Genomic DNA, 26,283 nt, shown 5'->3' with positions numbered 1-26,283 from the left:
TGAGCAGATGCAAGTCGAAAACCACTGCTCCAGGGGATGAAAGTAATTGAAACAATTTGAGCAGATAATCACTGAATAAAAAGAAGATGAAACTGGAGCAATGGGTAGATTGCAATAAATTTAACTATCACAACAGAAAAAAAACCTGCCTTCAGAAGATACAAGTACTTATAGGTATGATCTCAAGTTAGGAGAACTTCAGTTTTATAGAGGCGCTTCTGTTGGGAAGCTTGAGTTACTTTTAAAACGGGTCATTGATTTTTGTGAAATAAAATTGGTAAACTTACACCATGTAAAAATTACAAACAAACGTTATTTAGTAATTTCAAAACCAGTCATAGAATTGAATGCTTATGTTTTAAGAAAAGAGAAAATGAATAAATACCAAGAAAGTACAGCATCTTCAGACTGGAACTTGGTTAGAATATTAACCTAATGGCCCTTAAGTCTTCCCATTTTTCTTAGGTACTATCTATGTAATTATCCATTTGAATAAGCCAGCAAGTGTAGTTAAACATTAGGTGGGAACCAACATTCAGAGAATGTGAATTCCTTCAAGTTAGTCCATTTACCTTCTCAGTGAACTTGGAAATGTGTTTCACATCATATAAATCTCAGATTTCTCAGCAACAACATGGAAAGTAATAATTGTTACCAAAACTACCTTCCAGAACTGTAAGGACACTGTAAGTATGCTTGAGTATGCTCTAAAATGAGTATACTCTAAAAATAGTGAAGCCCATACTTGAGACATTGTCATTGTTATTATATTACCTGCTTTATGCTATGATATTTTCCTGCTGATATTCAAAAAAATCAAGAGTATGTTTTCAATTCTACCTTTTAATAAATTTTCTGTAGACAGAAATTATTTTCTTTCTTTAGTCTTTAGTTCTCTTATAAAACTGATAAAATCTTGTCCGATATATACATGTATCATTTTAATCTGTGGCTGGAAGAGAAGTAAAGGCATATTAAAAATAATTATAAAATCAGTCACTAGAAAAAATGTAATTGTGAAATAAAATTGGTAATCTTATACCATGTAAAAATTAAAAACGAGGAAATAATATAAATTCATTATTAAAATGTAATGTGTGAGCTTTTTAATGGTTTATTAAGCCACTAGATTTCAAAACCATGTCATTTCTTAAAATTTAAGTCTGTCAAAGTGCTTGAAGAACAAATGTTTTAAAATTTAAAAACTACTTTTATATTTGAAACTTACTGTTGATTCTGTAATAAAGTACCCCATGGCAGAAATATTATTAGCTAGAGAAACAGAAATTTGACTTAAAAAATTTAATTTTGGGGTGCCCGGGTGGCTCAGTCGTTAAGCGTCTGCCTTCGGCTCAGGTCATGATCCCGGGGTCCTGGGATCGAGCCCCGCATCAGGCTCCCTGCTCCGCGGGAAGCCTGCTTCTCCCTCTCCCACTCCTCCTGCTTGTGTTCCCTCTCTCACTGTGTCTCTCTCTGTCAAATAAATAAATAAAATCTTTAAAAAAAAAATTTAATTTTGACTAAATTGGGATTCTATGGTTAGTGTTTATTAACTGTCTATTTAGTTTTCAAGGGAAATTTTGCCCACCCAAAAAACTTAGATAACAGGAAACCGTCTCATTCACACATTGATTCGCTTGTTTCTTCTGAAATACTTGGTCTAGATAGTAATTTGAAATGCTGTCAAATCTGATTTGAAGAATAAAAAAAAAAAAAAAAAAGAATAGGTTGCTTTCCATGTGCCGTTCCCTGACTCGCTCATTTACTGGGTCTCATGGACACAGCCAAGAAATTTTCACCTCTGTAGTCAGAGTAATGCTCCGGGTTTTTGCATCAGACCTTGAAAAGTTCAGATTCTAACTGCACCTTGTCATGCCTGGGGCATGTTTCTCAATATCTAAGTTTCAGGCTCCTGCTCTGTGAAAATGGAGATTATATAATTTCCATCCAAATTTCTTGTAAAAATGAAATGGGATATGTATAGCACAAATCAGCTAGCCTGACGCCTGCCCCATATTGAATGCTTAGTGATTATTAGTGTTGCTGCTCATCCATCCATTCATTAGGTATTTATCTGTCAGGTACTGTGCTAGAAAGTGAGAATATGAAGATGGATCTGACACATTCTTTGCCCTTAAGGAATGTTCAGTCTGGTGGATGAGAGAGGGGTGAGACAGACCAAACAGTGGGCAATTATAATCCAGTATAATAAGTATGCTGAAGGGTAAGCAGGAAGAGCTAATGGAACACATAAAAACCTCTAACAGATTTTAGAGAAGGAAGCTGTTTGCCAATTGGTTTAATCATTCAGTCCCTTAAAATGTATTTATTTAGTGTCTACTATATACTAGTTATTGTCCTAGGAGCTGGGAATATTAAGGGGAGAAGAAAAACACATATTATGTGTTCTTTGGGAACAGGTATATCTTGTGGGAGAAGACAGTCTTCTAGTAATTACTACAATAAATATAAAATCACAAATGTCACAGTTGCTAGTAAGTTACCCAGTGCTTCTCAACTGGGGGTGATTTTGCTCCTCCCAGGGGACTATTGGCAATGTCTGGAGACATTCTGAGTTGCTACAACTGGAGGAGTGTTACCGGCATCTAATGGGTAGAGGCTAGATACTGTTCAACATCCTACATTGCACAGGATAGGACCCCATGACAAAGAATTATCTAGATCAAAATATCCATAGTGCTGAGGTTGAGACATCCTGAAAGAATTCTACCACTAGTTGTGGTAAATAAGTCCATGATGGTGGGGGTACCTCTCTTGTTTCACTGACATATCCCCAATGCCTGGAAATGTGCCTGTCACATAATAGGTGTTCAGTAAATATATGCAGGGTAAATGAATTGTTTGTGAGTGACTGCCAGAAAAAGACAATAGCATGTTCAAAGGTCTGGGCTTAGAGGAAGTAAGTTATGTGAAGGAGCTGAAAAGAGACCAGTAGTCTGGAATAAAAACAAGCAAGAGAACGATTCCATTGAGAAAAACCAATGAGAATGGGCTTATAGACATTTAAAGTCAATTTGCAAGTCTCAATCACTGTGTATGTAAGACCTAAATTGTTCCTCCAAAAATTTCATAGTTTCTTTTTATTCTGTTCTCATTGGGGAACACGTTATACATGTTTAAGTAAATCCAACCCTTTTCTTTTTTTGGTCAAAGAAGTCTAAATTTTACTCAGACTATCATTTTTGTCTTTGCTGATTTTTGTTTTCCACATTCTCAGAATGGTGGTCTAGATCAGGAGCACTAGGGAAGAATCATTAAATGACTTAGATAAAATTTGTATGTAAGAACAGATAATTCAGGGATGAATTGGACTCCTTAGAGCAGTAGTTCTTGAGGATGTGGGCAGAAAGCTGGAGCAGAAAGAGGATGGATATTTCAAAAAAGCTATGCAACGGTCTGTCCCTGGCATTTGCATCCAAGCAAAAAGTGGAACATTACTTTCTCAGGCAATGTGCTCTGTCTTCCTAGACTAGACGATGTCTCCCCCTTTACCAGTTCTCTCAGTTCTCCTTTTATCATTTCTCAATGATGCCTCCATTATATTTTCCATTCTCCTTAACCAGTGGGGGAAGAATTACATGCTGTGTGAATTCAACATGGTAAAAATAATACCAATAGTGATTACATTTGTGAAAATCTTAAAACCTATTATAGATCAGCAGAAATACCAATGTATTAGAAATTCTCTCCTTCTTTCTCTCTCTCTCCCCCTCCCTCCTTCCCTCCTATCCTCCTTCCCTCCCTCCCTTTAATAATTACATTGTAAGCAGTTTACTCTGTCTGTGACTACTGGAACTGCAGCTTTATTTCATCAAGAAGGGAAATATGCCCCACTATGCACACTCATGCATATGAACATGTGCGGGCGCGCACACACACACACACACACACACACAGATATTTTGCCAATCACTGCTCTTAAGAGCACAATAGTAGGTGGCCTCATTTGAAGGCATTTGTACACTCAGATAAGGGTCCAAATGCGTTGGATCTCCCCTTTGCCCCTGGTTTAATTGGAAAACCTAGAGGGTCACAAACTGAAATTTTAGAAAAAGTAGCTGAAACCTAACAGAGGCACTCCTAGGATCTCTTTCTATTTCCTAATAGAGAAGTGGAAACCCCTATCACTCTTTTGCCCACCTTGTAGCTTTCCTGGTACAGGTGAAAAGTTTCATCCTTCTGGTTGATGGAAGAATTTTATGAATAATTCTATGTTCATCATGACGTTTGATTGAAGCAGACTAAATTAAAAATAGAGGCCATTATCTGGGGTTTGAGTAATCCTCTCTCCCATGTAGGATAGTGATTCTTATCTACATATGAACATCAGCATCATCTCGGGGGCCTTTTCAGAATGCACATACCTTGGACCCATTCCCGGATATTCCGCTTCAGTAGGTCTAGAGTGGGCCCTTGACATGCATATTTTGAAAGACTATCGGGTAAGCCCAAAGTGCTTTCTGGATTAGAAATCACAGATCTAGGATTTTCTTCTCACAGTCATGCTATGAGGGTCCCTAATATTTGGAGAGATCACTGTTGGACACCATGTAAAGGGATTCCATTATTTAGAACAGTGACCTGCCACCCTATGAGCTTTGAATGTAGACTAACCTAATGTGTGCTGCCTTTCTTCTCACATTTTTACCTATGATTTACACCTTATACAAAATCAAAGGCCTAATTTTTTTTTTTTTTTTTTGCCCATGTTTAAATAACATTTCAGGGGTGCCTGGTTGGCTCAGTTGGTTAAATGTCTGACTCTTGGTTTCAACTCAGGTCCTGATCTCAGGGTCCTGAGATCAAGCCCTGCCTCGGGCTCCCCACTCAGCGGGGAGTCTGCTTCTCTCCCTCTCCCTCTGCCCCTTCTCTCTCTCATATAAATAAATAAATCTTAAATAAATAAATAACATTGCAAAGAAGATTTCTTATAATGTAAAATATCTCCAACTATTAATTTATTTTTAAAAATGCTTTTTAAGTGATATAAAATAATACATCTTATATGCTTCTTTAAGAAAGAGTAATAATTTAGATAAATATTTACAAAAGGCAATGATAATGAAATAATAGGTATAAATAAGTAATAAATAAATGCATAATAATTATAGTTAGCCCTTATAGAGCACCTTTATATCTAGGTCTCACCCATTGAACTCTAAGCACTTTGAAACTTACACATATTTTAATTAAAATGTGATTCATCTTTCTGTATATTTAAAATAGTATAGAAATGGTCTATTTTCAAATTAATATTTTATTTGTACTTCATATGTACAAGGAAGAAATCATAGTCTTGCTTTTATTTATTCAATAAGCATAATAAAAACTTTATCAGGTAATTTTTAAATACAATTTATGCCCTTATAAAGATATTAAAACTACTCTGTTATCCTATGATCACCTAATAGCTCTTAATTGCCAAATGCAAGGGTCATATATAGTCTTAACTTTATTAGACTTCTCTGATGCATTTGACTTGGTCAGCCACCCTGTTTGAAATGCTGCTGACTTCTCCCCATTCTTTTTTTTTCTAATCTTTCACCATTTCTCCTCTCTGTCTCCTTCAGGGGCTCCTTTCTACTACAAATACTATTATTTATCATTCTTGGATTCTTTTTTTTTTTTAAGATTTTATTTATTTATTTGAGAGAGAGCACAAGCAGCGGGGAGTGGCAGAGGGAGAGGGAGAAACAGGCTCCTCGCTGAGCAGGGAGCCTGACATGGGGCTCGATCCCAGACCCTGGGATCATGACCTGAGCTAAAGGCAGACACTTAACCGACTGAGCCACCCAGTTGCCCCATATCAATCATTCTTGGATTCTTCTCCCCAAAATCTAAACACTGTTTCTAGGTGGAGCAAATTGATTCTCAAAATTTCAACTCTTACTAGTATGCTGATAGTTCCCCCAATTTTTATCCCCAACAGAACGACCTCTTATCTGAGCCACATATTCATTACCCTCTGGATGGCTCTTCAGGTATCTCAAATCTCAAAGTCACATCTCAGCATTTTTCTCTTCAAAATTATTTTTACTCTTATACCTTCTATCTTAGGTGGCGGCATCAGAATGAACCAGTTTTCCAAGCTGAAATTGGAGAGTCATCTGTGACTCCTCCTTCAACATCCTTCACCCACATCTGACTCCTTCCAATATGGCCTCCTAAATAGTTCTTGAAACTTTCCACCTTCTCCCTGTGTATTCCTACTGCCCTGGTTTAGAACTCTCATCATCTCTCTTCTGAACTATCACAAAACCCTCTTAATTTGTTTCTCCATTCCAAATCTTTCCTGAGTATTCTACAATTAAAGAGAAATCTTAACATATTACCCAACAAATACATTGAAAGACATCAACTGTGTATCACAAGAATAGGAAATATAGCATCAATGCCATGACTTCCCATCCTTAAATCTATAGAAAATTTAGTAATCAACTAAGATATTCTATTCTAGTAAGTCCTAATATTTTCTCTCAATCCTTTTCAAAACAGAAACTAAGCCATCCAGTTACATCAAGTAAGATTTGGCAATAAGAGTAAATTCATTTGTCATAGTGATTATGATAAACTCCTTAGTACAACGTAAGGTCATCTGTGATCTGGCCTTTGTCAAATTCTCCAGTTTCATCTCTAGCCACTCCCTGCCTCATATCCTATGTAACACTTCAGTGATAGAAGTTTCATTCTTACACCATGCTGTTTCTTCTCTCTGGGATTTTGTTTATGCTGATCTCTTTGTCTGGAGGCTTTCTCTTCACACTCCCAACTTTTTGCCAATTCCAATTCCAGTTAATTCTTACCTGTCCTTGTAAAATCAGCTTGATCTCACTCTCCTTCTGACTCCAGTGAGAAATAATGACCCTAATCCATGTTCCCACAATATCCTGTGCATATCTCTGTCAGTGTCTATCATTGTCATTACTACACTCAGTTATCATTTTTCCAATTATGGGTTTGTCTAACACACTAGACGATAAGCATCTTGAAACAGAAACACATGTTTACTATTCTTTGCAATTTGGGGGAAAACTTAAAACAATAACTTGCATATAAGCAAGCACTATGTAGATGAATTAACTTAAGAGTATTGCTGCATATTGGGGAAAAATAGGTATATGTAGAAGTTTTCATCTTTCTTTAAAGCAAAAGTCACAAATTACCTAACACGAACTCTCCAGCCAAATACAGTTCACCCCAGTTCACATAATTAGTTTATGTTGCCAACTTGCTATAGGAATTTGAGTTTTATTTTTTATTTTTTATTTTTTTAAAAGATTTTATTTATTCATTTGTGACAGAGAGATACAGAGAGAGAGAGCATGAACAGGGGAGAGGCAGAGGGCGAGGGAGAAGCAAGCTCCCCGCTGAGCCAGGAGCCAGGAGCCAGGAGCCAGGAATCAGGAGCCCGGAGCCAGACGTGGGGCTCGATCCCAGGACCCTGGGGTCACAACCCGAGCTGAAGGCAGATGCTTAACAATCTGAGCCACCCAGGCGCCCCAGGAATTTGAGTTTTAGACATCTGTGTAAATAATAGAAACACTAAATACATTTTCTGAAAAAAAAATATATTTTTAAATAATGACTGAGTTGATGACTTCAGAGAAAGCAAACTTGTTTTTTGGAAATTGCTCCTAAATACTAAATTTGGGATTGGAGGGAAAGATGTCAGGAATTATTATTTTACATCATATATCAAAGTTTATATATATATATGTGTGTGTGTGCATATATATATAAAAAATATTTGTCTTTGCCCATGTTGAAAAGAATGCATATTGACTTGATTGTTCATGCAACATAAGTATTATTTATTTACCCCAGAGACATGCTTTGCTTTTATATGATTGCAGAATATCTAATAAAATTGTTTCAAGATATCTTTATAACATAATTCATACTACTTTCCTGTTCTTCTTAGCCATAAACTGAAGAAATAACTTTGCAGATGTGAAAGTGGGTATAAGAGTTCTATGTGGCCTGGAGAAATTTGCTATTAAAACCCAGTCTTATATAAATATATTTTTAGAATATGCAATCAAAAAAGAATTTTTTTTAAGTTTTCTTGAAATTTCACTTGTCTGGTTTTTGTAAAACTAACCAGAAATGATTGTATGCTAATATAGATATTTCCATATTGTCTGAGTCTTAATTCTTAAGGGGGGTGTGTGTTTCTATACATTGTTTGCAAAGAATGTGAGGGAAAAAAAAAAAAGGCCAGAGGAAAAAGGGCTCAGTTTCAAAATACAAATGCTGTGTAATTTGATCCAATACTACATGAGCTTCTGAGCAGGAACTTAGGTGAATTGGATCTCACATTTTACATGGAATGTTTTTGAGAATAATGAGACAACAATTTGAAATATTTCTACTTGATTCACTGAAACACTAGTAAATACCACAAAGTAGCTTTCTCTTTGGTGCCTAAATATAATTTGGTGACTCCTAGCTTTGGAATGTGTTGAAATAAAGTTGTTTATCTTAAAATATGAAACAATATGTGCACTGACCAATTCATAGAGACAAATGGCAGGCTCTCCAGAAGCATAATAAAATATTGTGGGGAGAAAATGTCTTTATGACAAAGAGAAATAGTACCCGGTTATCCTTGTTTCATGTTAGTCAGGCCAGCAATTTCATTTGTAGGAAAATGCAGAAGGAAAATCTGGCCAAGGAAATGACTGACTTCTGGCCTTAGTAAGTGAGGAATCATTTCCTCTGAATTATGTCGCAGGTCAATTCATTTATTCCTTAGTGTCTCCTGTGTGCTTACAACCAAGACTGATAAACACAGAACTGACCCCACCTTCATGGAGCTTTTGGTCTAATGGCTAGAGAGTTCCATTATTCAATATGCACCCAAACAAAAGGAAAATGTTAACTGTCACAATTGCTGGAAAGAAGGAGTGCAAAGGAATAAGCAAGCTAGTAGAGGAAGGCTTGTCTGAAGAAGTAGCACAACAGTCAAAATTTGGAGGATGGATAAACGTTAACCAGACAAAAAGAAAGGGAAGGGACCTATGCGGTATCTTTGTTATGGAGACACACACTCTTAGGAAGAGTAAAAGCTACCAAGCAAACACACATGCCAACTTCAGACTGTTCTGGGTCTATGGGGTGCAGTGGAAGGGAAAGGAAATGTGTTGGGTTGAGCTTGAGCTACAATAAGGTATTTATTTAGCATGAGGCTTACATTCTAGAAAGGGAGACAGATAAGAATCATTTAGCAAATAAATATATTACATCTTAGGTGGTCATTACTGCTCTGAAAAATAAAGCAAAACAAGATGGAAATGTTAGGAAGGGATGTCATTTCGGGTTTGGTGGTAAGAGAAGTCCTTTCTGGGCAGACAGAATTAGAGGAAAAAGGATAACTGAAGAAAGCATAACAAAATGGTAATGCCTATTTCATCTGGGTTGGATATTTGCAGTCTGTTTTATAAGTTTTGATGCTTCTATACATTTGTATTTTGAAGTATTTTAAAAATAATTATCTAAAGTATGTCGTTAGTCAGGGGGAAAGAAGCTTGTGTCTACAAAGTCTTAGAAAAATCCAGGTTAGCACCAACAGTAAAGTAGGAGTTTCATGTGAGACAAGCCTCAGGAAGGGGGTAGGTGCTAAACCAGCAGGTCCTTGTAGACTCTGTGAAGGATTTTAGTCTTTATTCTAACAGTAACGGGAAGGCATTGAAGGATTTTAAGCATGAGTAGAAGTATAGGATTGAGTCTGCATTTTGAAGAATTTAAGAATTTTATATTTAAGAAATTTTAAGTTAGCATCTACCATTTGCCAGACTCTGTGCTAGGTACAGGGAGACATGGGAGTGACAGGTCTTTACGCATGGAGAACTTGAAATCTAGAGGTGGAAGAAATTTTTGCAGTCATCTATGGATGAGTTCACTGGCTAGATATTCTGAGATCTCTCTCTTAGTTGTTGGTTCTGCACCTTCAGCAACCTGCATATATCTTTGATAAAGATTGGGAAATCACCTTGATTTTAATGGCTTTGAAAATGTTGGTAACTCACTATTTCATTAACTGGGGAGAAAAAATGGTTTCTGTGCAACTGAGTAGTTTCTTATATGCCATTTTCCAGTTTCCTATTGTAGCCATGCAATATTTATGATTTTTCTCCAACTTTGAGGCTTCTAATATTTCAAGGTCAAGAAGTCCTAGGCAAAGGGCAGAAGAACAATGTGAGGGCATGTTCATTAATGAAACAAAGCAAAACAAAACAAAAATACCTCTTTGGAGTGTCATTTGAGAATTGGAAATTTATATATTTGCCTACAAGGGGATTTAAAATTCAAGTATCAGTGATAAGTAAACCTAAGATTTTGGAGGTAGTGTGTGTCTTCTGTCCAAGAAACATATTCTAAGTGATTTGCTAAATGTTGAGGACCTGGAAAAGTGATAAAGATGAACTCTTGATGAGAGTATATGAGTATATAAAAGGATGCCAAACCATTCAAAAGATAGACTGGCTTAGAATCTTCTTTTGAGCACCTTTTTCTGACTTGGAAATTTTTCATTGATTTGATATTATTCCCCTGGTGTTTTATCATCTTCCACAAAACTTAATTGATCTACTTCTTAGACTAATGAGGTTCATTGTTTGTCATATAGAGAATGTGGGTATTAGTCAAATGTAGTTATTGACCCATTCTCTTTAATTGTAGAAAATGGAGCTACCAACTTACCTCAGTGTCTCAAGTGATTTATTGACCTAGGCATAAATTTCAGAGGAACTTAGATTTAATTTAAGTAAGTCAAGTTGATACTGTATATAATAAACCACCTTATATTCATCATAAAACAAGAGCAATTATCTTTCTGGATCATGGTAGACTATTAAATCTTAATCTTTGGAGCATCTAAAACTCTGTCATCATACTATGAAAACAAATTATTTTGTCCAGCCTATAATACCTATAGATGAATTCTGAGAAAGAAAAAAATGTATAGCTAATATTGACATTTGCTTTTAAGATAATCATGGGTTATATAAATAATTAACTGAATCATATATATTTTTATGCAAGCGCTAAAACATTGGAGGAATTTATCAAGTCTGATTAAGTATAACCTTATATGTCCCCAAAGTAGAATTGATTAAATTAGTTTTTTGGGGGCCGGGGAACAAAATGATGAGTAAAAACAAGTTTATGAGAGATAAAGTATGAGAAGGCTAAAATCAGAAAATGGGGGAACTTGATTTTTAGTTCTTTTATTTGTTACCACATGGGTTCATCCCTAAAGAAAAATCAGAATTGCATTTCTGATTTGGAGAGCTTTTGCCTTACTTTTCTAACTCAGATTTAAAGCAGTACCATATAGTAGAAAATCAAATGTATTCATAGTATGCTAATTTAAGATTTAGTGCCACCTTTCTCACTAACAATTAGATGAAGTTACATAATGATAATATAACCATTTTTGCCTTCACGTTATTGAATAATACCTACTTCAGAACTTTTATAAGAGTGACAGTAAGTAATTAAGGAACACGCTTTGAAGACTTTTAAGATATGGCAGAAACATAAAGTACTGCAGTTATTACACAAGATATTAAGGATGGAGAGAATTGACATGAGGGCAGAAGGAGCCTTGTATTTTGGATTTCAGAGGGTCATTAAGGTGGTGCTGCAGGAACTGAGTTTCAGAGTGACAGAGACCCAGATTAAAACCCTATCTTTATCCCTATGTTCTTTCTGACATTAGGAATTTACTTATTCCTCTTAAGTATCTGTTTCTTATCTATAAAAGGGAAATACTAATTATGAGTTTTCACTCATATGTGGAAGTGGCCTAAGATGGTGTCCTATATGAAGCTCATCAAGTTCCATTCTGGTGCATTCTCTTTAATCACTGTGTTTTCTTTTCAGATATTTACCTATAATATTTATGCAATCAACTGTATGTTTCAAAAATTTACAAAGTGTAGGTTGTTATCCCATTTTACAGAAAAATCACATGGTGACATGAAGGAAAATCTCAGGCTCAAACCATCCATAATTGGCAAAGCCAAGGTGATTGATGATATAGCCTCTGTGAATCAGTGTGATCTTTTCTGTGTTCTTTTCCTTCCAGGGTTTCTTAATCTTCCCACCTTATCTAAAATCATAACACAAGCTCCTCACTTGCCCACTTCCCTGTTTTATTTCTTTTCATAGCACTTACCACCATTTGTCATGGTATGTATCTATTTACAAATTAATTACTTGTGGTGGGAAACAAACTCTGTAAGAACAAGAATTTCTTATTTTAGATGTAACCTTCCCTTAATGGAAATTATCAGTTCTTTTGTATTTTTCAAAACAAATGTTGAGATATTTTTGGGAATAAAATACTGTGAATTTCATTTATTCCAAAAGAAAGTACATTTAAAGAGGGTATGCACATGTGTGTTTTTAATAAATGACATGAAACTTACTCTGTCCTGTATATTATAAACATAGTTAAAAATTCCACTTCCTGGATCTGTGAGATTTTAAAGTACAGCACATTTTACTTGAATGGAGATTTTTATTCCAGAAAGGTATCAAACATGACAATCTGACAATCTGTCATTGGGATGCCGTCACTGCTTTTCTCAGATCAACTGACAAGACCTCAGCTGGGCCTCTACAAGTTGCTTAAGAACACTTCTAGAACCATCTAATGGGCATGTTCCAACTGTCACTTGGCAAAAAAAAAAAAAAAAGATCACTAAAGATCAATCTCTACAGCGGTCTTCTGGCAGAACACCAGTCATATCGTTCTCTCCAATTGAGCCTTTGTGGGGAAAAAGGCTTTATCAAATTCCTTGGACATGAAGTTACTGTTGGAACTATTCTCAAACCATGCTATGTAGCGCCATGCAAGGAAGTTCAGCTTTAAAAGGTCAGGAGTGGCCTCCTAATGATTTAGATCATCTCATGATTGTTAGGAAGTGAAGAGGCTTATAATACCATAAAAGCTTTGGGTCTTGGGGCGCCTGGGTGGCTCAGTCATTAAGCGTCTGCCTTCGGCTCAGGTCATGATCCTGGGGTCCTGGGATCGAGCCCCGCATCGGGCTCCCTGCTCGGCGGGAGGCCTGCTTCTCCCTCTCCCACTCCCCCGCTTGTGTTCCTGCTCTCACTAACTCTCTTTGTCAAATAAATAAATAAAATCTTTAAAAAAAAAAAAAAGCTTTGGGTCTTATATGCCCTTTTGTGAGAAGAATCTGTGTGCCGTTAACTAAACCACAACTTCCTGAGGTAATTATTAAACTGACCAAAACTGAGAGACTAACACAACACTCACCCTTCCCTGGACTTAGATTCAAAGTGTAGAACTGGGTCATTCAGACTGTGGGTATAGAAGAGAAAATGGAGTGTGTAAAAGGCCAGGTGGAAACAATACATTTATTTCCTATGAACAAATATCTATGCTTGGCTAATAGTTAATGTCAAAAAATTCAGTATTATAAAATTCAGCTTTATATTTTAATCTTGGATTTATTTTTCTTTGTTGACCAAATAGAAGAATATAGGTTTTCAAGTAAAAATATACTAGTATATTTAATGTGAATTTAAATATTTAAATAAAAATATTTAAATATACTAAAATATATTAAATGTGAATCCTGTAGAGGAACTGTAAGTGAACCTCAAAGCTAAAAATGTGACATTTTTAATGCTCACTCTCCCTAAAGTGGCTATACTAAGCTTAATGAAATCAAAATAAAACATATGCTGTGATAATAAAATTAGGCTTTACTCATAAATATGATATTATAGCATATATCTTAATTCATTTATAGATCCATAAAATAAGAGGACTTATCTAGACCTTCAAAAAGCTTTTAACTAGGGGTGCCTGAGTGGCTCAGTTGGTTAAGCATCCAACTCTTGATTTCGGCTCAGGTCATGATCTCAGGGTCCTGGGCTCCATGCTCAGCAGGGAGTCTGCTTGATATTCTCTCTCTCTGTCCCTCTACTCCTCCCCCAACTGGTGCGTGCATACCCTCTCTCTTTTTTTCTCTCTCTCTCTCTCAAAAGATCTTTTTTAAAAAGCTTTTAACTATATTTTTAAATTTTATTTTAATAAATGTTAAGTATAATTCTCTAATGTTCATTATAAAGATCATTCTTATTTTATGTTAGAGGTGTATAGTGTAGACATTATAAAGTTGATATCTCCTATGTACTCTGTAGAAATGGCAAGGTCTAATTTTGCTCCTCTTCTTCAAATGCATTGAATAACTTGCTCTCTTTGTAGAATATACGCTTGCTGTGACCTCTTATTTTGATGGAAGAACTAGAGCCTTTAGCAATGAAAGCTTAAACACATTTATACAATATTTTAAATTCCCTTGGTTGTTTAAACTGCATTTTTTCAAACAGGAGATCTTTTTAAGTGTTTTTGGTAGCATCTTAATAAGAAATAGTCTCTCCAGTAGAAGAGAAGGAGAGCAGAGAGCAAGAAGAGTTTCTAATTAATGTTATATTAAAAATAGTAGCTTGACATTTAATTCTTTGTCCTTCTCCAACTGTCTACAAAATCTTGCCTTCTACATTATGGTAATTTGTCTTAAATTGGCAGTCACTTGTACCGTGTATGTCACTTTGAAACTTGTAGACATGCTTATTTACCATGATTACCTGATTTTAGAGAGATTAAAAAGCCAAAACTCTAGTCCCTAGTCAAGCATATTTGAGAACATAAAATACATAATGGGTAGAAGTGTGTATTTCAGTATTTAACCATATTTGCTTATATACAACATAATTGTGCCCACCCACTATGGTGTGTACATGTGTGTGTGTATTTATATATCTATAAAATAAGAGGGCTGAACTGTAGTCATATGGCTTCGTGTAGAAAAATGTAGAACCACTTTATACTTGACTGATGACTGAAATTTCAAAGAACATATTTCTTGGTAATTCATTCTGTGACTTTATTTCTCTTAAATATGCTTGGATTAAGTTGCTCAAACTTTGGCACAAAAAAAAATTTTGTCTCAGCATTCCTTCTTCGTGATTTAAGCTGTATTGTAAACTTGGAGTAATAAAATCCAGCAAATACATCTTATTACTAAATAATGCTTTGTCTTCCTAGAGTCAATAGCTACTTTAGCTAGATTTACTGCAAACTCCCAAGTAATTTCAATCTCTCCTTTTGGAAACATTTTTTATCTAATTTTTTTTCTTATATCTGATGTAACTTCTAAAGTTATGACACTTATCCTTTGACATTCTGCAAGGGAACATGAATTAATCGTTGAGTTTGTCCTGCAAGGGGAGAGGTCTCTTACTGATACCGTGAGCTTCCACTGTGGCACACCAAGCTGCTTCTGCGATTCCAGCACAAGAAAACATCCCCCACCACTAATTCATTCCTGCTTGCTCAGTCCCCAGTCTCTTAAAATTCTAGGTCCTAATAGAACAGAGGTGGATTCTATGTGTATGTAACGTTGATTCTGTTCTTGCACTTTCTGAAAATATAGAGGTTACTGTTAACATCAAAACAAACTGGGCCACGGGTTATTGTCTTTTGGAAGCATTTACAAGAAATGGTTTGATAATCCCTTATTACTGTTACCAAAATTGCATTTTATTAATTAAGAATCACATGTGATTGTATATTTAAGGCAAAAGAAGTCTAGCCAGAAAGCAAAGGAGAATGATTTCATTACTACTTACAATAGTACAGATCAGTTCAGAAAAGGAAAGCATTTGCTCAAGAGCAATGGTAGATTTTCTTTGACGGCTGCCCAGAAAACAGATTTTATGTGAAGGACGACTGGGTGGCTTCCCTCATATCCTGCTAGTAATGTTACTGACTGGTGTGTCAGCTTCATGGCTCACGTGCTTTTTCCCTTGATTGTTTTTCCTGCTTTCTCCCCTTGATTTGTAAGCAGCGTAAGAAGAGAATCCTGTCATCTAATTCTTTGGTATCTCCCTTCACCAAGGAAGGGAGTTTCGAATGAAGTCGATGCAATAATATTGATGACATAGGTCATTTATTCAGGCAGGACTATGAATCTGCATTAAGAAGATGGGACTTAACCAAGAGCGGAATACAGGATTCCATTCCCCCTACTTCTTTCCAATTCTGGAAGTTACAGAGAATTAAATAATATAATGCTGGGGGATGAGTAGGGGTAGGAGGCATGGAGGACGCTTAGTCCTGCCGTGACCTAGCTGTGCAGCCTTGATTTGCTTTGTAAAGTGAGGGTGTTGGACCAGTTGATTTTTAAATTGCCCTCTAGTTCTAAGACCAATTCTATTCTAATGAAGGGCACCACAATTTCCTTACAGCAATTTCCTATGCCAGGTAATAGCTCTCTGAAATGTCTAAAATGTAGGACTTGATTTTACTCCACGCTGAAATGTGATCATATCCACAAAATGGACTATAATCTTAGTATATATATATATATATATATATATATATATATATATACATACACTATATAGTGTATGTATATTATTAGTACCTATATATATATATATATATATATACACTCACATGATCATTTATGTGAGTGTATATGTATTATTTTTTAAAGATTTATTTTATTTATTTGAGGGAGAGAGAGAGATGGAGCACGAGAAGGAGGAGGGGCAGAAGGAGATAGAGAGAGAATCTCAAGCAGACTCTCCCTGCTGAGAGCAGAGCATGATGGGATGAGGCAGGGGGTGGGCATGCTGAGGGTGGGGAGCACTGGATCCATGACCCTGAGATCACGATCTGAGCCAAAATCAAGCATTGGACGTTTAACCAACTGAGCCACCCAGGTGCCCCAGTACCTATATTTTTAATGACAAAAAAAATATGTTATTAAATCTGAAAGTCTGTAATTTTTTTTTTTGTTTTATACTTGTTGTCTTTATTCATTTTAGCAATATGGTGTAATTTTACTTTTTCCTTGTCACCTTTCCCAATTGTCAGTAGTAAAATTACTAAAGTGGCTAATAGTTGTGAACAAGTCTTAATCACTACATCCATGTTCTAGAGATGGCAAAAATGCTCAATCCACACATAATGTTTTTAGTCTAATGCTTGTGTGCCCTGTGTCACCTTCAGCATTGCTAGACTTGTGTATGTTGTGGATGGAACAGCATCTTGCCACAGTAAATAGACCGCCCCCCAGCAAAGAGACGACTGACCCTCAGTGTTGGTAGTAATGTTAAAACAAGCCTACTGTTTTATTGCTTTCTATCTCATCTATTTTCCATTTCTTTTTTAGGGTATCCTTGAAGATTAATCAGAGACCTTTCCACGCACCTATAAAGGTAAGAAAAAGAACCCTTCTGGTGATAAAATATGTTGTATTTGTTTTAGCTTTGTTTCAATAATGTATTCATTGAGTCAGACATAGCTAGAACTGATGTTGCTTATTCTGAATAACTGAAAAGTTTGTTACATCTGCTTATTCACTAAACTTGATACCATCCAACACATAGTATTTAATCATCGGTTTGGATTTTTCTTCCATACTATTATATACTACTAGAGTTTATTAGATATTATAGTTTATGTTTTACAGTAGACAGAATTTACTCTTTCTTTTACATTTTTATATTACTCTCTCCATAATTTTAGGGTGGTTTGACATACCATACACAATTTCCATATATCAAGAAGGCAATTTTTTAATATTTACATTTATGTGTATTAATATATATAATATATTATTAGAAACTGAGATTCTCTTGTCTACCCTAATTTCACATTTTTCTTGGTATTTTAAACCTGTAATTTTTTTTTTTTAAAGATTTTATTTATTTATTTGACAGAGAGATAGAGAACACAAGTAGGCAGAGAGAGAGGGAGAAGCAGGCTCCCCGCAGAGCAGGGAGCCCGATGCGGGACTCGATCCCAAGACCCTGGGATCATGACCTGAGCCGAAGGCAGCCGCTCAACCGACTGAGCCACCCAGGCGCCCCATAAACCTGTAATTTTTAAAGAAACAACCAAAGGAAGCATAAGTATAATTAGCCCTCAGTGACTTAGTAATATAAGTATTAATTTGGAAGAATTTACTTCATTATTTGCTTTACTTAGTAAGAGTGTCAGAAAATGTGGCCCCTTTCTTGGCTAAGACCTATGTGAAGATAAATTTAGAATTTCTCCTCTAGTAAATACTTCTCTGATAATAGTTTAATTGTAGCTATTTCAAACCAAATTGTTTAATTGTGGTGAATCATATGCAAATTGTTCAGATGTAGGTCAACCTCCCACTCCCACATTCTAGCACCTCTTTTCTAAATTCAGGACAAATTGCTCAATGCCTAAAAGAGACAGAACAGTGCAGATTAAAGACATAAGACAAAAACCAAAACAACAATAACATAAAAACCAACAGTGGGCCAGGAGCCAGAAAGTTCTGCTAAAAATGGCAAGGCAGGTTGCATTTATTTATACCTTAGTTAACGATCTCTTATGCCTGCCGTGGGTTTGTATACAGTAGTTTGCTCACTGCTCATGAGATTTGTGGCTGGCAAAGCTTGGTGCCTCTAGGATACCAAGTTTCCTTATCTGTAAATACATTCATTAATATCTTTCCTGTCCACTTATTGAACTGAAATGAGGATCCAGTAGGACAAGGAATGTAAAATAAGTGTGTGCCTGCTCTAATCCCACATGGAAAGAGCATGTTATTTTTGGTGGTCTAGTTGAGTGAAGAGTGCCAGGCTCACTGATGGGAAAGAATATCTTGTGTAGCTCTGGGTGAGACCAACTGAGATATCCTGCAGTTGTAGGAGCTAAAGAAATTATTTTCCCAGCTGTTATATTATGTTCTAATCTATAGTTGCCTTTGTGATGGAGCATTGTATCATTTTCTGTAAATGGTCCAGGTTTTATGATTCTATTGAATTTTCATGTGTTGTCTACTGTACGTTCAAAGAAAAAAATGATTTCCAGTTACTAAAGCATTGAAAAGTTATAAAGCAGATTCATGAGTTTGTTACATCTGTTGTTTTTTATCTTTAGGCAATTATTGCCAGTGTTTTGATATATTGACAGAAAATAGTGAGCCTTGCTGGTTATTGATGAAAAACTATTTTGCTTTAATTCTAACAAAATTAGAATTCTGCCTTAATATAAAAATAATTTTTAGAATTATCATTCTTCACTGGAATTGACTGTTCAATAATTTGAATTTATATTTTATGTAATATATCATTTTAAATATTTTCTATAGTTTATTCTGAATTAAATTATTCATTCGTGAAATTATTGAAGAATTATTGAATTAAATTAACTGAGTTAAAAAGTGGCAGCAATTTTTCTAATTTATGGGGGGAAATGGGTGGTGTATACCTTGTATTTCTTTCAATATAAGTATTTTTGTTTGAATTATTTAAAATTTAAAAAATTAAGAATTATACTAAATAGAAAATGCTATTTCCCTCAAAGTTAGCTAGTGCTAAAAGTTTTGGTGGAGCATTGTATCCACCAAATTCTTTCTTTATATGGGTAACATTCTTCTTCATATATATAAATATCAATATCAATATGTGCACATAGTGCTTTTTTTTCTTTTTTTTAAGATTTTATTTATTTGACGGAGAGAGACACAGCGAGAGAGGGAACACAAGCAGGGGGAGCGGGAGAGGAAAAAGCAGGCTTCCCGCGGAGCAGGGAGCCCGATGTGGGGCTCGATCCCAGGACCCTGGGATCATGACCTGAGCCGAAGGCAGATGCTTAACGACTGAGCCACCCAGGCGCCCCACATAGTGCTTTTGATACAGACAGGCTGGTCTGAGGACCCAGAGAGGCATCATCCCTCAGGACCAATCAAGAGGGTCCTTGGCTGCACACAAGATAAAAATCAGATGTGAGCCAGAGAAGTAGAAACAGAGCTTATTGAACAGTGTTGAGTGACAGGTAGAGAATAGTAGATGGAGTGTCTAGGAGACTCAGAAAGGAAAGCAGTAAGTCTTATCATTGCTTGGGACTAGGGGTTTCTACTAGAAAAAGGTCTAGGGTATGTGTTCCTCCAAGAATGCAGGGTTGGTCCAATCAAAGGAAGTCGCAGGTGAACAATGGGTGTTATTCCATAAATGACCAAAGGTAGGGATATTGATGCCATCATCAGCCGAGGTTTGTTGGAAGCTAATATCCTGGAACATGTTTGGGATCTGGCTCTTGTTAGGTGTTGTTTGGGGTTTGGGGCCTAAGACAAAAACTCAGGGAATGATTAACTTTCTTGCTTCCCCCTTGAAGTGGGAACAGTGCTTCTTTGGCTTATTCAGAGGCAAAATATGGAACATGAGTAAATGGTGCCTCACAGAAAAACAGCAGAGAGGAGCCTTTCTACAATGGAGCCCCTTCAGCTTCCCTATCTCATTTTCATGACTCTGTTTTTTTAACATTTTCATGGTAAACATGCTTCTAAGTCACTGTATGTTATCCATTTCATCCTTTTTAAAGGCCTGATGTTAGATAACTTTTTCTGATGTATCATGATTTATTTAATAGGCCCTCTAACCTTTTTTTTTTTTTTAAGTTTTTATTTTAATCACCCGGTGTTCATCACGACAAGTGCGCTCCCTAATCCCCATCACCTATTTCACCCATCCCCCATCCACTTCCTTTCTGGTAACCATCAGTTTGTTCTCTATAGTTAACATTCTGTTTCTTGGCCTATCTCTTTCTCTCTCTCTTTTTTCCCCTTTGCTCATTTGTTTTGTTTCTTAAATTCCGTATATGTGGGAAATCATATGGTGTTTGTCTTTCTCTGACTGACCTATTTTCACTTAGCTTAATACTCTAGAGCTCAATCCATGTTGTTGCAATGGCAAGAGTTCATTCTTTTTATGGCTGAGTAATATTCCATTGTATATATTACATCTATCAGTGGACACTTGGGCTACTTCCATATCTTAGCTATTGTAAATAATGCTGCTATAAATATAGGGGTGCATATATCTCTTTGAATTAGTGGTTTTGTATTCTTTGGGTAAATATCCACTAATGCAATTGCTGGATCATAGGGTAGTTCTATTTTTAACTTTTTGAGGAGCCTCCATACTGTTTTCCAGAGGGGCTATACCAGTTTGCCTTCCCACTAACAGTATAAGAGGATTCCTTTCTCTCCACATCCTTGCCAACACTTGTTGTTTGTTGTTGGTTTTAGGCATTCTGACAGGTGTGAGATGATATCTCATTGCAGTTTTGATTTGCATTTCCTTGATGATGAGTGATGATGGGCATCTTTTCATGTGTCTGTTGGCCATCAGTATGTCTTCTTTAGAAAAATGTTTATTAATGTCTTCTGCCCATTTTTTATTTTATTTATTTATTTTTAAGATTTTATTTATGTATTTGTCAGAGAGAGAAAGATGGAGGAGGAGAGAGAGAGCGCACAGGCAGGGGGAGAAGCAGGCTCCCCACTGAGCAAGGAGCCTGATGCAGGACTCAATCCCAGGACTCTGGGATCATGACCTGAGCCAAAGGCAGATACTTAATCGATTGAGCCACCCAGGTGTTCCAGTCCTCTGCCTATTTTTTAAATAGATTATTTATTTTTGGGGTGTTGAGTTTTATAAGTTCTTTATATATTTTAGATACTAACACTTTATCAGATATGTCATTTGCAAATATCTTCTCCCATTCCATCGGTTGCCTTTCAGTTTTTTTAATTTTTTTTTCCTTCACTGTGCAGAAGCTTTTTATTTTGATATAGTCCCAATAGTTTATTTTTGCTTTTGTTTCCTTTGCCTCTGGAGACATAACTAGAAAAATGTTGCTATGGCTGATGTCAGAGCAGTTACTGCCTGTGCTCTCTTCTAGGAATTTTGTGATTTCAGGTTTCACATTTGGATCTTTAATCCATGTAGAATTTATTTTTGTGTATGGTGTAAGAAAGTGGTCCAGTTTCATTCTTTTGCATGGTGCTATGCAGATTTCCCAACACCATTTGTTGGAGAGACCGCCTTTTTCCCATTGGATATTCTTTCTTGCTTTGTCAAAGATTAATTGACAATGTAGTCATGGGTTCATTTCTGGGTTTTCTATTCTGTTCTATTGATCTATGTGTCTTTTTGTGTGTGTGCCAATACCATACTATTTTGATTGTTATAGCTTTGTAATATAACTTGAAGTCTGGAATTGTAATGCCTCCAGCTTTGTCTTTCTTTTTCAAGGTTGCTTTGGCTATTTGGGGTCTTTTGTGGTTCCACACAGATTTTAGGATTGTTTGTTCTAGTCCTGGGAAAAATGCTGTTGGTATTTTGATAGGGATTGCATTAAATGTGTAGATTGCTTTGAGTGCTATACATATTTTAATATTTGTTCTTCCAATCCATGAGCATGGAATGTCTTTTCATTTCTTTGTGTCATCTTTAATTTCTTTCATCAGTGTTTTATACTTTTCAGAGTACAAGTCTTTCACCTCTTCAGTTAGGTTTATTCCTAGGTATTTTATTTCTCATTTAACCTTTTTTTTTTTTTTTTTTTGAAGTAGAACTTAAAATGGGATGAGGGAAAGCCTTTCTTAACACTTTTGGCAGGCATACAAAAGAATAATTCCCATTTGTACATTGAATCAGGAAATTAAGGAGTGAAGAAAAAGTGTTACAGTAAAGAAACATAAGAAATATCATTAGGTAAGTGGACATAAAAGGTCAGGGGAAAGAAAAGCTAATAATAGCAATGTTCATGCAACTATGTCATAGGTATGTAAAACTAAAATTCTCTTTGTGTTTTCAAGGTTCACCCCAAATGACCCCTCCTTCCATATGCATTCAAAGAGAATCCTCCCTTCATCCTCATTCTTACCCATTAGTTTACATCTCCATAAAACTGGCAAAAAAGAGATCTCATCACATTATGTCATATATAAAAATTCATCTTGCATGTATCCTTTTCCCCTATTAGGCTGTTAACCCATAGGAGGTAATGACTGTGTGTTATTTACCTTTGAACCTAGTAGTTGCTGAATATATGGTCTTTCAGTTAAATGACTGAAGTATGAGAAAGGGGAGGAATCAGGCAGAAAGTTTGATTTTACCAAGATTTTATAAGGTGCCACTATCTGCCTTTGTATTATCTCAAGTTAATAATAAACAGTGCTTCTGGTGAATGAGATGAAATAATATAAACACATGGCTTTTGATATATAATAAAAATTATTTAAAATCAAATTTTAATGATTTTTTCTGTGGTATTCATGATCAAAACATACCTACAAACCAAATATTTCAGAAAAATATTTATGAATGTATGAAAAAAATATTTGTATGGTGCACTTATACATTACCTCATATGAGCTTAAAAACAGCTTGTCGGCTTTAACGCATTATACACATGTAAAACATTATTATCATTAAGATAGTAATAAAGTTGACTCTGGATTACTAATATGGATGGTTATTTGCAAAATCGAAATAATATGTAAAAGAATTCTTTATGTGAAGTCTGTTAGAAGAAAGGGAGTATTGTTTTCAGTACTTTGTATAATGCAAGTTGCTACTCATGCCATTTAAATGAATCTTTAACATGGTCTCAACCAGCAAAAGTAGAGTTATTCATAGTTGGAACTATGCTTGAAGGAATCTCCGATTCCACATTAGTCTGAACTCAATGGTAATGTAAATTTCAAATATCTGAACAGATTTACCAAGAACAATTTCCATTACAGAAAAATTAAGAATTAGTGGGTGTAAAAGTCTCTTTTGAAACTCATTGTAATGCCGAGTGCACAATAGTTTTTCTCCTCCTCTGACTAGCCCCAACTTTGATTTCACATACTTTTTTACTGGTCAAGTTAGGAAGGAGGAAAGGATCATGGTCAGTCTTTTCTACAAAAAATTTCTTTTGAGCTCATTGCTGACCTTTTTAAATCTGGAGCTTGAAACTTAGTATTTCAAATGCATACTTTTGCTCTCTTTGTCATCAAAGCTCTCCCAGTCATTGCTATCTATTTGGCCAGGGTTGAATATGCAAGTACCTTCAGGACTCACACATACAACAAAAGTGAATATAACAAACCAATATCAGACAATAGGGAGTGGTGTGAACTGGGGAACTGATGATCATATCTTCAACATACATGGGCTACCTCAACTCATTCCAGTCAAATTTTCTAGTCAGTTGTTTGTTCTAGTGGCCATAACTTCTAAAGGTATAGAGAGTTGAACACTGGAATTTTTATGTAAAATCTTACAGTTTTTGAGTGTTAGATCAAATTTTTTTTAATTGGAAAAAAAAGGAAACCATACAATGAGTCAAGATGTGCCTTAGGTAGGCAATTTTCTACCTTTGCATAGATAAAGTGTAAATATTTGACCAATCAATAAATGAGCCATAGATCTCTATAAGAAATAGAGAAATTAAAGAACACTCTAATCCTGTTCTCCCTTTTCCATTAGAAATTTAATATAATATTTTAAGGAGGGCCATAATCATAGTGACAAAGATGGAAACCTACCAGATAAGTCTTTTCAATCTATCTCTGGGTTCCAGAGGCCAGAAAGACCATAAGAGGGAGAGCAAGAGTGAACCAAGGAAGCTAAGAAGCTGTTAAAATGTATTATGATATGTTAAAGGATGATGGCTTTAAATTTAAATTTAAAAAATTCAAGTTTTTTACAAACCTTTGTCTTTTATAAGTCTTAAAAAGGAAATAATGAAAAGAGATGATAGATCAAAAGGAAGTCAAATTCATGGCAAAAATATGTATCAAACATGCAAATCCTGTCACATAATTATTACTAAGTAAACATGGATCCAATCTGACCTGTTTAAGATTTACTTTGTTTTTGAGGTCTCTCTGCTTTCCGTCCAGACAAACTCACCCTTCCCTCTGCTAATTCAATACTTTCTTATACTACCACACATTTCACTGCAGTTAGTGGTATCTAATTACAGGTGCTTACATATCTCTCTTCCCAAATAGAATTAAGAATCTTGAGACCAGAAACAACATCTTTAAAACTTTTTTTGGAAATAATCATAAACTTATAGAAAATTTTTAAGTAAGCACAGAAAACCATTTGAAAGTAAATTTCCAACCTAATGCCCCATTACCCTAAATTACTTTAGGCTGTGTCTGCTCATAAACAAAGACATTTTTCACCTAACCACAATAAAGTCATCAATCTCAGGTGCTAAGGACTCAGTTATCCCCACTCCCACCACCAGATTCAAATGTTGAAGCCCTATTCCCCATTGTAATGGTATTTAAAGAAGAGGCCTTTGGGAGCTAAGTAGGTTTAGATGATATCATGAAGGTGGGGCCCTCATGATGGGATTAGTGCCCTTATAAGAAGAGACACCAAAGGGCTGGCTTCCTTTCTCTTTTTCTGCCATGTGAGGGCACAAGCAAGGAAGAGAGATATCACCAGTGAAAGGAATTGGCTAGCATTTTAATCTTGGACTTCCTAGCCTCCAAACCTATGAGGAGTAAATTCCTGTTGCTTAAGCCATTCAGTCTATGATATTTTGTTATGGCAGCCTGAGCTGACTAATACATCAGGAAATTAACATTGTTATATTACTACCATCTAATCCTCAGATTCCATTCAAGTTTTATCTGTTGTCCAAATAAATTCCAACTGCTATCCTTTAGAATGTAAGAATTTGTTTCTGAACGATGTGCCTCATTCAGTAATCATGTTTTATTAGTCTCCGTAAGTATAGAAAAGTTCTACAGACTTCCCCTTAACTTTCATGACCCTGATATTTTTGATGATTACATTCTAGTTGTTTTCTAGAATGACCTTTAATTTGGGTTTGTCTGATGCAGGGACCATAGCTTATATAAATTTGAACCTTAGCATCTTGAACAGTGTCTGGCATATAGCCTATGCTCAATAAATGCTAGTGAGGAATGAATTAGTGTCTGAAAACCTTTACTGGGAAACTGACTCTGAATCACTTGGGTAATGCTAATAGTAAATATTTCAAAACTTTAAAGAGAAAAAATGTAAAACATGTCCAAAATAGGAAAACAAACAGACAAACAAAAAACAACCCAGCAAGCTCTGGTGTCTTCCTCTGTTCTTTAATTTACTTAGTGAGCATGCGTACACTGGCTACTATGTAAATTAATACTAGTTTCCTTAGAGCGGTATTTCTCAAAGCATGGTCTGTGGACTGTTTCCAGTTTACATGCTGTTTCTGATTCATGATGACATAGTAGAGAAATTGGGAATAAACATTTAGAAAGCTTTTTAGCATTTTGACAAAGTGATTCTATTTCTGCTAAATCTAATAATTCTAAAGCGACATATTGGATATATTTTATTTGCCCTGTTTATTTGATTTATCTAATAGTTAAT

The 26,283-nt window shown here is 35.6% G+C and overlaps 1 protein-coding gene across 1 annotated transcript in view; it reads left to right on the top strand.

Annotated features, from left to right (window-relative positions):
• The window catches only part of LOC116633726, a 408,304-nt gene extending 390,514 nt beyond the window's left edge, over positions 1–17,790 (top strand). Inside the window, exon 8 of the mRNA XM_032406291.1 lies at positions 17,241–17,790. The gene's annotated coding sequence lies outside the window, so the exon portion shown is untranslated. The remainder of the gene's footprint in view (positions 1–17,240) is intronic.
• The last annotated feature ends 8,493 nt before the right edge of the window (positions 17,791–26,283 follow it).

This window comes from Phoca vitulina, unplaced genomic scaffold, assembly GCF_004348235.1.
Source record: "Phoca vitulina isolate PV1807 unplaced genomic scaffold, GSC_HSeal_1.0 scaffold8, whole genome shotgun sequence".
Classification (NCBI taxonomy): domain Eukaryota; kingdom Metazoa; phylum Chordata; class Mammalia; order Carnivora; family Phocidae; genus Phoca; species Phoca vitulina.
Note: the sequence above shows the minus strand (reverse complement) of the source record. Positions and strands in the feature narration are given on the sequence as shown.